Genomic DNA, 13,237 nt, shown 5'->3' with positions numbered 1-13,237 from the left:
ATGATTATTGATCTTTAATATGTAAACTTTGAAAAATGTAATAGAAATAAATAAATACAAAAAAAAGCACACAAGGGGTTTTATAAATAAAAAACACTTCTTTTATTGACAAGCACTTAAATAGAAAAAATATATTGGCCTAGATTACAAGCAGAACTCAAAAATATTAGCACTGTCGAGCACTATTAATCATATTACAAGTTGAATGTAAAAAGTGCTCTAGACTTTAGACGCACTAAATCCCTCTCCCCATAGATTGCAATTGGTCACGCTGCTAAAACTCTGTTCTGGATTTCTTCTTCGCTCAGAAGAAAATATAATTTTTTTGTAAATTATATATATATATATATACTGTATGTATATATATATATATATATATATATATATATTTATATATCCTTAATGCACAAGAGTCTTTTCGAACGCAGTATTTATTCTTGTTTCGGGGGAATGCTCCCCTTCCTTTGAAGAAGGAAAGTATCCCCCAAAATTACACAAGAATAAACACTGCGTTTGAAAAGACCAGCATGTGCCAGTCTCTTGTTGTGTATTAAGGATGCATTAATTAAAGTGAGAGTGTGCTTCCTTACCGTAATGCCGATTATGGTATATAACATATATATATATTTTTTTATATATATGGATATATATATATATATATATATACAATGAACAGACAATGGGAAGGCACTCACCGTTTTCAAAAGATAATCCTTTATTTCACAGTGAAAATAAAGGATTATCTTTTGAAAACGGTGAGTGCCTTCCCATTGTCTGTTCATTGTCTATGTTGCCTTGAAGAGCACCCCGGAAGTTGTGCATTAAAGTGTGTGCTGGTTCCCCCATACATGAAATTATATATATATATAAAACATTTTTTAATTGAGTGAAGAACAAAACTATTTCAACTAATTCTATTTTAAAATTAACAAAAAAAGTCTCTTTCTCCCTGGGTCCCTAATTTACAGCCATGCTGTCCATTTCCATGTTTTGTTCTGTAATTTTCTGTACTAGAATGCTAACTAGGTAAGGAGCTACTGCAATGCCCTGAGCTTACACTACAGATTGCGCTCAGAAAACCTTTGAGAAGATTGTTGGTACTGTTGACAGAAATAGCACCACAAATTGGAAATTACTGTTTAGAAAGGCAAATCTGAGGATTTTAACATGATCCCTGTGAATAGGTATATGGAAATAGGCATCTTTTAAGTCTATGGTAGACTTAAATTGACCTAAAGGTAAGACTTAAAGGCAATTTAGTGCTAATAGTCTCCATTTTCAAAGTTGAAACTTTAAAAATGTTGTTGAGTCTTGAGATCCAAGATAGGCCTGTAAGTCCCGTTTTTCTTTGGAACAATGGGAAGGCTTGAATAGAACTCCTGATTCTGTTCCTTTAATGGGACTGGAGTAATTACTCCTATGGTATCTAGGTTTGTTACACATGCCAAGAGAGGCCTTGCCCTTAAAGGATCTTTTGGAACATGAGACAGAAAAAAACTTACTCAAGGAAGGTGAGGAAGGTGAGACTGAAAGTCTACGCAGTACCCCTGGGAAATTATGTTCAGCACTTAAGGATCTTGAAACAGATTTTTCCCTGGCTTCCTGAAAAAGGTTCAGTCTGCCCCCTACCAAAAGAGTCTGGATTGGAGGCTGCACCTTCATGCTGATTTGGAGGAATATGTGGGATGTCAGATTATGAGATTAAAGCTATCTAGCTAATACTCTATCTGTAATTATAAAGTCCTTGCTTGCACAGTTAACTTTAGCATAGCTGCTCAATGTAATAGATTCTGTCTGCTTGAACTCTCTCAATATCAATATATAGCATAGGTATGTGAATAATACCTCTGAGAGTCATGTATTTAAATATGAAACATTGTACTTGGTTTGTATTATATCAAGCAGTTAGATACAAACAATCACCTAGATTACGAGTCTTGCGTTAGCCTTAAAAAGCAGCGTTGAGAGGTCCCAACGCTGCTTTTTTATTTTTTATTTTTTAATTTTGTTTTTCCATTTTACAGAAAAGAATTTCAACAATCATGGTACATTCTTAAATCCATACTTAAACATACTGATCTAAGATAAAACAATTAAAACAAATAAACTACTAACCTATTTCAGTGCTCTATAAGTAGCTCATATTAATTGAGATTGTTGTTGCCCAAGGTATCCAAATCGAACTACTTTAACGCTAAAACATTGTCAAATGACCTCACCTAGTTCAGTCGAATTCCTCCTCAACAAGTCTCTTCAGGTCCTCCCGGCCTCCAGACCAGTCACCGAATTGCCTCCCCCCTTTGTTTTTAAGTGTAGCATTAGAATCCTTGTGTTTGAAGTTCCACCTCAGAGTGTGTTGTAGGCCTCCTCCCACAAAAATCTGGCATCCATGTTTCTATTGTCGGGGAAGTGGGAGTTTTCCATGTTCTAGCGATCACTGATCGTGCCCCATTAAGCCCTATCTGTACCAATAGGGATCTCAACTTACATGTAATATGTGTGTTATAATTTAAAAGTGCCATTCTGGGGTTAAGTTGGAGTGTCTCTCTCGCTATTTTCTGTAAATAAGATTCTACCTCTTTCCAAAAGTTTTTTATTCGAGGACAGTCCCACCAGATATGGATCATGCTACCCTGTTCACCACAACCCCTCCAACATTGTCGGGATGAGTCATGGTATATTGTGTTTAGTCTGGTCGGGGTTAGGTACCATCGTGAGAGGAGTTTGTAATTTAGTTCCAATATTTGTGGTGATGTAGATGATTTTTTTGTTCTGCGAAAGATGTTACCCCATGCTTTGTTGTCGATGTCAGTGTGCAGATCTAGTGCCCATTTAGACGTAACGTTTGGTAGGCTCTGAGCTTGGGGTTCTATTAACAGTTTACGGGAAACCGCCAGAGAACCCTGGACGGCCATCTCCCTGTCGCACAATCTCTCGAATTGTGTCATTGGTCGAAGAAAGTCTTCCCTGTGTGGGGATGTTTGTAGGAAGTGCTTGAGTTGTGCATATTTAAGCCAATGTGAAAATCTACCGTCGGCCACTGTTTCCAGATTGTTTCTATCTATCAGTCTCCCTCCCTCCAGAAATCTACTTAATGGGATGGTGTAACCCCATTCCTTAAGTCTTCTAAAACCTCTGTCCCAACCTCCAATCATTTCAGTGTTGAGAACTACCGGAAAAAGTGGAGACCTCTTTGATGATATGTGAGGATAAGTAATTTTTATTCTCTCCCATTCTTTAAAAAGGTGTTTATGTATTTCCAGATGGCTACATTGTGGTGGTCTTAAGTCTGCGGGAACCCAGCACAGCACTCGGACAAACGGAACTTGAAGAGTGTGGGAGTCAATGGATACCCATGCTTTATGTGATGTCGCCCCGTGCCAGTCTATTATTCTCTGAAGTGTCACTGCATGGTAGTATTCCTCAATTTTCGGTAGCCCTCTACCCCCTGTATCTGTAGACCTATAGAGAGTGTTCCTGTTCACCCTGGGCTTAATCTTACCCCACACGAAGGAGTTCAACTGGCTCTGGAAACGTGTTAGGTACCATTTTGGCAGGTAGAGTGGCATAGCCTGCAGTATGTATAAAATTTTGGGTAGTACAGTCATCTTGATAGAGTGTACCCTACCCTACCAAGATAGTGGCTTAGTCGCCCAAATGTTAAGGTCCTTAAATATGTTGTTTAGTAATGTCTCATAGTTTTTCTTGAAAAGGACTGAGTGCCGAGGGGAAAGGTGTATACACAGGTATTTAATGGATTCTGTCTGTAAGCGTAATGGGCAGACCGACGTGAGACCCTGGAACTCAGGTGTCTTAAGTGAAATGTTTAGAACTTCAGATTTTGATTGGTTCACTAAAAAGTTTGAAAATTTGCCAAATCTTTCAATCTCTTTTAATATGGCTGGAATAGTTGTAGATGGGGAAGATATTGAAAAGAGGACATTGTCCGCATACATGGCTATTTTGAATTCATTGGGGCCTATCTGGATACCGTGTATTTCACTATTTGCGTGTACGTGGGCTGCAAATACCTCCATTGTTAATATAAAAAGGATAGGCGAGAGGGGGCATCCCTGGCGTGTGCCGTTCTTAATGTTAAAGGGGTCTGAGAGCATGCCATTCACTCTCACTCTAGCACTAGGGTGTGTGTAGAGGCAACCTATTCTATTAGTCATTTTGGCTCCAAAACCGAATTTCTCTAGCGTTTGTTTTAAAAAGTGCCAATTCGTCCTATCAAACGCCTTTTCTGCGTCTGTTGTCATTAGAACTGCTGGTATATTGTGATATTTCGCATACATCGATAGTGTCAGGGCTCTTATTGTGTTATCTTGCGCCTCTCGGCGTGGTGTAAATCCAACCTGGTCCGTGTGGATAATGTCACTAAGTACTGTGTTAACGCGGTTGGCAATGATTTTGCTAAATATTTTGATATCCAAATTAAGTAGAGAGATGGGTCTATAGCTACCTGGTTGGTCTTGGGGTTTGTCTGGTTTTAAGATAACTGAAATATGGGCGGATAACATCTCTGGTGAGAATTGTGAGCCTTTGTCGTCTTGAGATCTAAATAATGTTAGTAAATGGGGAGCTAAAAGTTGCTTGAAAGACTTATAATAAGAATTGGTGAAGCCATCGGGGCCAGGGCTTTTCCCCGAGGGGAGGTGAGATACAACCGAGAGAACCTCTTCTAGAGAGATAGGCTTGTCGAGGTTGTTCATTTGGGTTTGTGAGAGAGTGTTTAAATTAGCTGATAATAAGTATTGTTGTAGTTCCTCATAGTGTGCCTGTGAGTCAGCTTGTTTTAAGTTATAGAGGTGTGCATAAAAGTCCCTGAATCCATCTGCAATACCCTTACTGTCATGTATGTCTTTCTCGCTCTGTAGTTGCAGTTTGTGTACATGGGTCTGACTGGTTCTTGTCTTAAGAGCCCTTGCTAATAGGGATCCCTCATAAAAGAAAGTTTTCTGTAACCTCAAGGCCTTCTGTTGGGTCTCTCTCGTGAGTATGTCGTTGAGTTCTGATCTAGTTTTGGTGATTGAGGATAAGAGATCTGAGTCCCTCGGTTGTTGCTTGTGTTCTAGTTCTAATTTGTGTAATTTGGCTAGTGATACTTCCAGGGCCCTTGTTAAAAGTAAAGTATTCGTTAAGTGATGTGGAAAGGGATTGGTATGTTGGTGGGTGGCGTAGAAGGTATTCATCTAGCCTCCAAATATACGGATTGAGTGGGGCTTCTGGCCATGTTAAGTAAATGGATACTGCTGAGTGGTCGGTCCATGTCGTTGGCTGTATGTCTGAGTCCAGAATAAGGGAAACACTGGATTGGTCTATATATAGGTAATCTAGCCGGGAGTAGGATGCCCATGGGAATGAATAAAAGGTGTAGTTCCGTTGCTGGAGGTGCTGTATCCTCCAGACGTCTACTAAGCCTAATTGTTTAAAACATTTGTATACTAAATCAGGAGGTCTATGTGTAGTACTCATGTTGGAGGAGGTTGTGTCAAGCCAGGGATCTATAGTCACATTGAGGTCGCCCCCTAGGATCAAAGTTCCTTTCTTATGTTCCAATACTAAAGAGAGTAGTTTTTTAAAGAAAGGGGTCCTATTTGAGTTAACTAATGTCACGGGTCTATTGTACAGCAGTCCCACCACTATTAATACTCTGCCCTCTTTATCCCCTATGGTCTTATTCAACTTAAAGGGAATATTGCGATGGAGCAAAACACCCACTCCGTTTCTTTTCTTGTCATGGGAATTAAAGTAGCCTGTTGGGTAGTCTCTGGACGAGAATTTAGGCTCTGTTTCCTTAGGGAAGTGTGTCTCTTGGATAAAGATAATAGAGCTTTTTTGTCTAGCAAACCACCTCAAAGCAATAGATCTTTTCGAGGGGGAGTTAAGCCCCTTAGTGTTTTGGGAAATTACCTTTAGGGTTTTGTGCATTGTGGGTGCGTGTATGTCTGACTGTAATCCCCGCTTACCTTGTCTGCTAAGTTTACCCTTTGGTGAAACTTGTTTTCGCCCCCCGTCCGGCAGGCCAGGAAGGACCCGAAGTGGCAACAATCATAAGTGGACATATAATAGAGCCTTATCTGTGGATAGAATAAAAAGAGCACATAACTAAAAATAAACTTTGTAACATTTATAACAAATAGCTGATTTCTCAGCATAATGAAAAACAATCTAACTAAGCTAGGCCTATTCATGGCCAATTTACAAATGGGAGGAAGCAGCACTCTATCTGCTGCAGTTGTTCCTGCATTTAAGACTATAACAGCTAGAGGTATTTAAAGTATTACTACGTTTCTAGTCAAATAAAGTTCAATGAAAAAAGAGAAATACAGACTATTGAGTCCATGGAGTCTCTTGCCCATTGCTCATGTGATTGGTCTGTCGGCTTCTTGTAGAACAAAGTCTGCATACATTTTGAATATATTTTAGGTAGGGCCAGCGGCAGTGTCCCTTATTCTTCTCATGTGGGAGCTGTTTCATTGGGATCCCCTCCAGGGCGTCTCATTGTAGAAGGCTTGGAATTCCTTTGGATTTTGATCCACTTCTGCCTTTGCGGTCTTGGTGGTTGTTACTGTGATGATTCTTCTTCATGGTCTTTACCTGTCCCAGCGGGAATCTTTTGCTTGGGAATATTTAGTTGCGCACAGAATGAGTCCAGGTCCTCCAAATCTCTGTAAGTACACTCCTTGTTGTCCTTTAACGCTCTTAGAGAGAAGGGGAAACCCCAGCGATATGGAATTTCCAGGTTTCTTAAGTGTGTTGTTAGAAAACACACCTCTCTACGTTTCGCTAGTGTGAGAGGACTTAAGTCCGCAAATATTTGAAGGGAGGCTTCTAAGTGTTTAATTGGTGATTTTTTCCTAGCTGCTGTTAGGATTCTTTCTTTGTCTTGATAGTAGTGTCATTTCAAAATGACATCCCTGGGTGGGGCAGAGGGTTGTGGTTTCGGTTTCATAGCCCTGTGGGCCCTATCTAGCATTATGTCCGCCTCAGAGCTGCCACCCAGTAGTGAACGAAAGAGATCCTGTAGATACTGTTGCAGGGTAGTAGGCCCCACTGTTTCGGGGATGCCCCTAATTCTTAGATTTTGTCTGCGGCCTCTGTTATCCAAATCCTTTTTTGATTTGGTTCTGTAATTGGATTATTTCTGATGTTTGATGTTGAAGTTGAGAGGATGTCAAATTAGTGGTTTCAGAGAGTTCTTCAGCATAGTCCTCAAGTTGTTCGACCCGATTACCTAGGTCTGTAATGTCTTTTTTTACATCTGCCAGCCCATCTCTGATCAACTGACTGACCTGTTGCATAAAAGTGGCAAAATCGTCTTTAGAGGGTAGTTGTTTCATGTCAGCCCTGGTTAGCGGTATTTCCTCATCTTGAGGATTTTCTTCTGTGTATGTTCTCTCCCCTGCCATTTCTGTTGTAGGTGAAGTTGGGGCTGTTTCGTCAGAAGCTACCACCGCTTTGAAAAAAGTACTCATTTTGGAGTTTGTGTTGGTGTTTGACTTTAGTGGTTTTTCAGGCTTCTGTTGCCTTCTCGATGCCATATTAGCCTTATAATGTATGATTAGTTTGGGCCTGTTAATTTGGGTGTAAGAGGTTAAGGCCTAGATTTGGAGTTTGGCGGTAGCCGTGAAAACCAGCGTTAGAGGCTCCTAACGCTGGTTTTAGGCTACCGCGGGTATTTGGAGTCAGTCAGGAAAGGGTCTAACGCTCACTTTTCAGCCGCGACTTTTCCATACCGCAGATCCCCTTACGTCAATTGCGTATCCTATCTTTTCAATGGGATCTTCCTAACTCCGGTATTTAGAGTCGTGTCTGAAGTGAGCGTTAGAAATCTAACGACAAAACTCCAGCCGCAGAAAAAAGTCAGTAGTTAAGAGCTTTCTGGGCTAACGCCGGTTCATAAAGCTCTTAACTACTGTACTCTAAAGTACACTAACACTCATAAACTACCTATGTACCCCTAAACCGAGCCCCCCCCACATCGCCGAAACTCGATTAAATATTTTTAACCCCTAATCTGCCGACCGCCACCTACGTTATACTTATGTACCCCTAATCTGCTGCCCCTAACACCGCCGACCCCTATATTATATTTATTAACCCCTAATCTGCCCCCCTCAACGTCGCCTCCACCTGCCTACACTTATTAACCCCTAATCTGCCGACCGCAAAGCGCCCCTACTTACGTTATACTTATGTACCCCTAATCTGCTGCCCCTAACACCGCCGACCCCTATATTATATTTATTAACCCCTAATCTGCCCCCTCAACGTCGCCTCCACCTGCCTACACTTATTAACCCCTAATCTGCCGACCGCAAAGCGCAGCTACTTACGTTATTCTTATGTACCCCTAATCTGCTGCCCCTAACACCGCCGACCCTATATTATATTTATTAACCCCTAATCTGCCCCCCACAACGTCGCCTCCACCTGCCTACACTTATTAACCCCTAATCTGCCGAGCGGACCGCACCGCTATTATAATAAAGTTATTAACCCCTAATCCGCCTCACTAACCCTATAATAAATAGTATTAACCCCTAATCTGCCCTCCCTAACATCGCTGACACCTAACTTCAAACATTAACCCCTAATCTGCCGACTGGAGCTCACCGCTATTCTAATAAATGTATTAACCCCTAAAGCTAAGTCTAACCCTAACACTAACACCCCCCTAAATTAAATATAATTTTAATCTAATGAAATTAATTAACTCTTATTAAATAAATTATTCCTATTTAAAGCTAAATACTTACCTGTAAAATAAATCCTAATATAGCTACAATATAAATTATAATTATATTATAGCTATTTTAGGATTTATATTTATTTTACAGGTAACTTTGTATTTATTTTAACCAGGTACAATAGCTATTAAATAGTTAAGAACTATTTAATAGCTAAAATAGTTAAAATAATTACAAATTTACCTGTAAAATAAATCCTAACCTAAGTTACAATTAAACCTAACACTACACTATCAATAAATAAATTAAATAAAATACCTATAATTATCTACAATTAAACCTAACACTACACTATCAATAAATTAATTAAATACAATTCCTACAAATAAATACAATTAAATAAACTAACTAAAGTACAAAAAATAAAAAAGAACTAAGTTACAAAAAAAATAAAAAAATATTTACAAACATTAGAAAAATATTACAACAATTTTAAACTAATTACACCTACTCTAGACCCCCTAATAAAATAACAAAGCCCCCCAAAATAAAAAAATGCCCTACCCTATTCTAAATTACAAAAGTTCAAAGCTCTTTTACCTTACCAGCCCTGAACAGGGCCCTTTGCGGGGCATGCCCCAAGAAATTCAGCTCTTTTGCCTGTAAAAAAAAACATACAATACCCCCCCCCGCCAACATTACAACCCACCACCCACATACCCCTAATCTAACCCAAACCCCCCTTAAATAAACCTAACACTAAGCCCCTGAAAATCTTCCTACCTTATCTTCACCATACCAGGTTCACCGATCGATCCAGAAGAGCTCCTCCGATGTCCTGATCCAAGCCCAAGCAGGGGGCTGAAGAGGTCCATGATCCGGCTGAATTTCTTGGGGCATGCCCCGCAAAGGGTGTCGGCGATGTTAGGGAGGGCAGATTAGGGGTTAATACTATTTATTATAGGGTTAGTGAGGCGGATTAGGGGTTAATAACTTTATTATAATAGCGGTGCGGTCCGGTCGGCAGATTAGGGGTTAATAAGTGTAGGCAGGTGGAGGCGACGTTGTGGGGGGCAGATTAGGGGTTAATAAATATAATATAGGGGTCGGCGGTGTTAGGGGCAGCAGATTAGGGGTACATAGGGATAATGTAAGTAGAGGCGGTTTACGGAGCGTCAGATTAGGGGTTAAAAATAATATGCAGGGGTCAGCGATAGCGGGGGCGGCAGAATAGGGGTTAATAAGTGTAAGGTTAGGGGTGTTTAGACTCGGGGTACATGTTAGGGTGTTAGGTGCAGACGTAGGAAGTGTTTCCCCATAGACAACAATGGGGCTGCGTTAGGAGCTGAACGCAGCTTTTTTGCAGGTGTTAGGTTTTTTTTCAGCTCAAACAGCCCCATTGTTTTCTATGGGGGAATCGTGCACGAGCACGTTTTTGAGGCTGGCCGCGTCCGTAAGCAACTCTGGTATCGAGAGTTGAAGTTGCGTTAAATATGCTATACGCTCCTTTTTTGGAGCCTAACGCAGCCATTCTGTGGACTCTCAATACCAGAGTTATTTTAAAGGTGCGGCCAGAAAAAAGCCAGCGTTAGCTACGCGGGTCGTTACCGACAAAACTCTAAATCTAGCCGTTAGTCTCTCTGTTTAAGCTTCTGCAGTTATTTTGTACACTGAATTTTACCTCAGAGTCTGTAAATGGATCAAGAGCCACCCTTTTTATCTATGGGTTTCAATAACCTGCAGGGTTCTTCATATGCCCAACTTATTCCTTTTCTTTTTTTTCTCAGGGAGTTGTGGTATTGTGCCAGGGGCTGCAACCTTTATGTCCTATGTTCGGTGTAGATATCAATAACTCTCACTCCCCTTTTCCCCTGCTCAAATGTCATGTATGATGTGGTTCTCTGTTGTAGGTTACATGCTGTTTGGTATGCAAGTCTGTCTCTCTCCTGTTATGGCGCCCCTCTGCCCTGTTGCAGCTTGCCCTCTGTGTGTGAAAATTGCGCTGGGGCCCACCGTTCTCTCCCCCCGTTACCTGCTTGCTCACTTAGGATCCGCCGTGTGAGGCAGCCACCGCCAATCCTGTAGGGGTTAAGTGTGGGACCGGCCTTGGATCCTCTGTTTCCTCTCCTGTACTCACTGCGTGTTGCAGCGCGAATCGCCGTTCCGTGATCTCAAGGCCGCAGTTGAGCTGGAGTCGGATTAGACTGCCTCCCCGGTGCTAAAGCTGACCCTCTGTCGAGGTAGGATTGCTTTCTCGGTCCCTCTAATAATATTTACAGGGCAGATTCCGGCATTTGACCCCCTCTAGCCTGTCATTTTAAAAGTCAGCAGCAAACGACTTCTCAGAGCTTTACTCTGATGCGACCATGCTGGTCCGTGGTCGGCTCCGCCCCCTCCCAACGTTGCTTTTTAACACCCGCTGGTATTACGAGTCTTGAAATGACAGGTGTACCGCTCACTTTTTTGGCCAGACCTGAAAATACCGCAAATCCACTTACGTCAATTGTGTATCCTATATTTTCAATGGGACTTGCATAATGCCGGTATTAGGAGTCTGCAAAAAAGTGAGCGATACAGCCTCTCCTGTCAAGACTGATGCCGCATTTAAAAGTCAGTAGTTAAGAGTTTTATGGGCTAACGCTGTAGTATAAAACTCTTAACTAAAGTGCTAAAAAGTACACAAACACCCATAAACTACCTATTAACCCCTAAACCGAGCCCCCACATCGCAAACACTAAAAAAATATTTTTAACCCCTAATCTGCCGAACCGGACATCGCCGCCACTATAAAATATATTAACCCCTAAACCGCCGCCCTCCCGCATCGCAAACACTAGTTAAATTTTATTAATCCCTAATCTGCCGTCCCTAACATCGCCGACACCTACCTACATTTATTAACCCCTAATCTGCCGTCCCCGTCGCCGCAACTATATTAAATGTATTAACCCCTAAATCTAAGTCTAACCCTAACACCCCCCTAACTTAAAACAAAATTTATGCTTACCTGATAAATTTATTTCTCTTGTGGTGTATCCAGTCCACGGATCATCCATTACTTGTGGGATATTCTCCTTCCCAACAGGAAGCTGCAAGAGGATCACCCACAGCAGAGCTGTCTATATAGCTCCTCCCCTAACTGCCAACCCCCAGTCATTCGACCGAAGACAAGCAAGAGAAAGGAGAAACTATAGGGTGCAGTGGTGACTGTAGTTTAAAAATAAAAAAAACCTGCCTTAAAATGACAGGGCGGGCCATGGACTGGATACACCACAAGAGAAATAAATTTATCAGGTAAGCATAAATTTTGTTTTCTCTTGTAAGGTGTATCCAGTCCACGGATCATCCATTACTTGTGGGATACCAATACCAAAGCTATAGTACACGGATGAAGGGAGGGACAAGGTAGGCGCTTAAACGGAAGGCACCACTGCCTGTAAGACCTTTCTCCCAAAAATAGCCTCCGAAGAAGCAAAAGTATCAAATTTATAGAATTTAGAAAAAGTATGAAGCGAAGACCAAGTCGCCGCCTTACAAATCTGTTCAACCGAAGCCTCATTCTTAAAAGCCCATGTGGAAGCTACCGCTCTAGTAGAATGAGCTGTAATTCTTTCAGGAGGCTGCTGGCCAGCAGTCTCATAAGCTAAGCGTATTATACTCCTTAGAAAAAAAGAAAGAGAAGTTGCCGAAGCCTTTTGGCCTCTCCTCTGTCCAGAGTAGACAACAAACAATGCAGATGTTTGACGAAAATCTTTAGTAGCTTGTAAATAAAACTTTAAAGCATGAACCACGTCAAGATTGTGTAATAGACGTTCCTTCTTTGAAGAAGGATTAGGACACAGTGACGGAACAACAATCTCCTGATTGATATTTTTATTAGATACCACCTTAGGTAGAAAACCAGGTTTGGTACGTAACACTACCTTATCTGCATGGAAAATGAGATAAGGGGAATCACATTGTAAAGCAGATAACTCTGAAACTCTTCGAGCCGAGGCGATAGCTACAAAACACAGAACTTTCCAAGATAAGAGCTTAACATCTATGGAATGCAAAGGTTCAAACGGAACCCCTTGAAGAACTTTAAGAACTAAATTTAAACTCCATGGCGGAGCAACAGGTTTAAACACAGGCTTGATTCTAACCAGAGCCTGACAAAATGCCTGAACATCTGGAACCTCAGCCAGACGTTTGTGCAAAAGAATAGACCGAGCAGAAATCTGTCCCTTTAAGGAACTAGCTGACAAATCCTTCTCCAATCCTTCTTGGAGAAAGGATAATATCCTAGGAATCCTGACTTTACTCCATGAGTAACCCTTGGATTCACACCAATGAAGATATTTACACAATATCTTATGATAGATTTTCCTGGTGACAGGCTTTCGCGCCTGTATTAAGGTATCAATGACCGACTCGGAGAAACTACGCTTTGATAAAATCAAGTGTTCAATCTCCAAGCAGTCAGACGCAGAGAAATTAGATTTGGATGGTTTAAAGGACCCTGAAGTAGAAGGTCCTGTCTCAGCGGTAGGGTCCATGG

At 41.3% G+C, this 13,237-nt stretch overlaps 1 protein-coding gene across 1 annotated transcript in view; it reads right to left on the bottom strand.

Moving 5' to 3' along the window:
- Positions 1–13,237, bottom strand: part of CNTD1 (cyclin N-terminal domain containing 1) — a 238,998-nt gene that overhangs the window by 161,304 nt on the left and 64,457 nt on the right. The gene's annotated exons all lie outside the window — the stretch shown is intronic.

Source organism: Bombina bombina, chromosome 1 (genome assembly GCF_027579735.1).
Source record: "Bombina bombina isolate aBomBom1 chromosome 1, aBomBom1.pri, whole genome shotgun sequence".
In the NCBI taxonomy this organism is placed as follows: Eukaryota; Metazoa; Chordata; class Amphibia; order Anura; family Bombinatoridae; genus Bombina; species Bombina bombina.
This window is presented reverse-complemented; position numbering and strand designations above follow the sequence as displayed.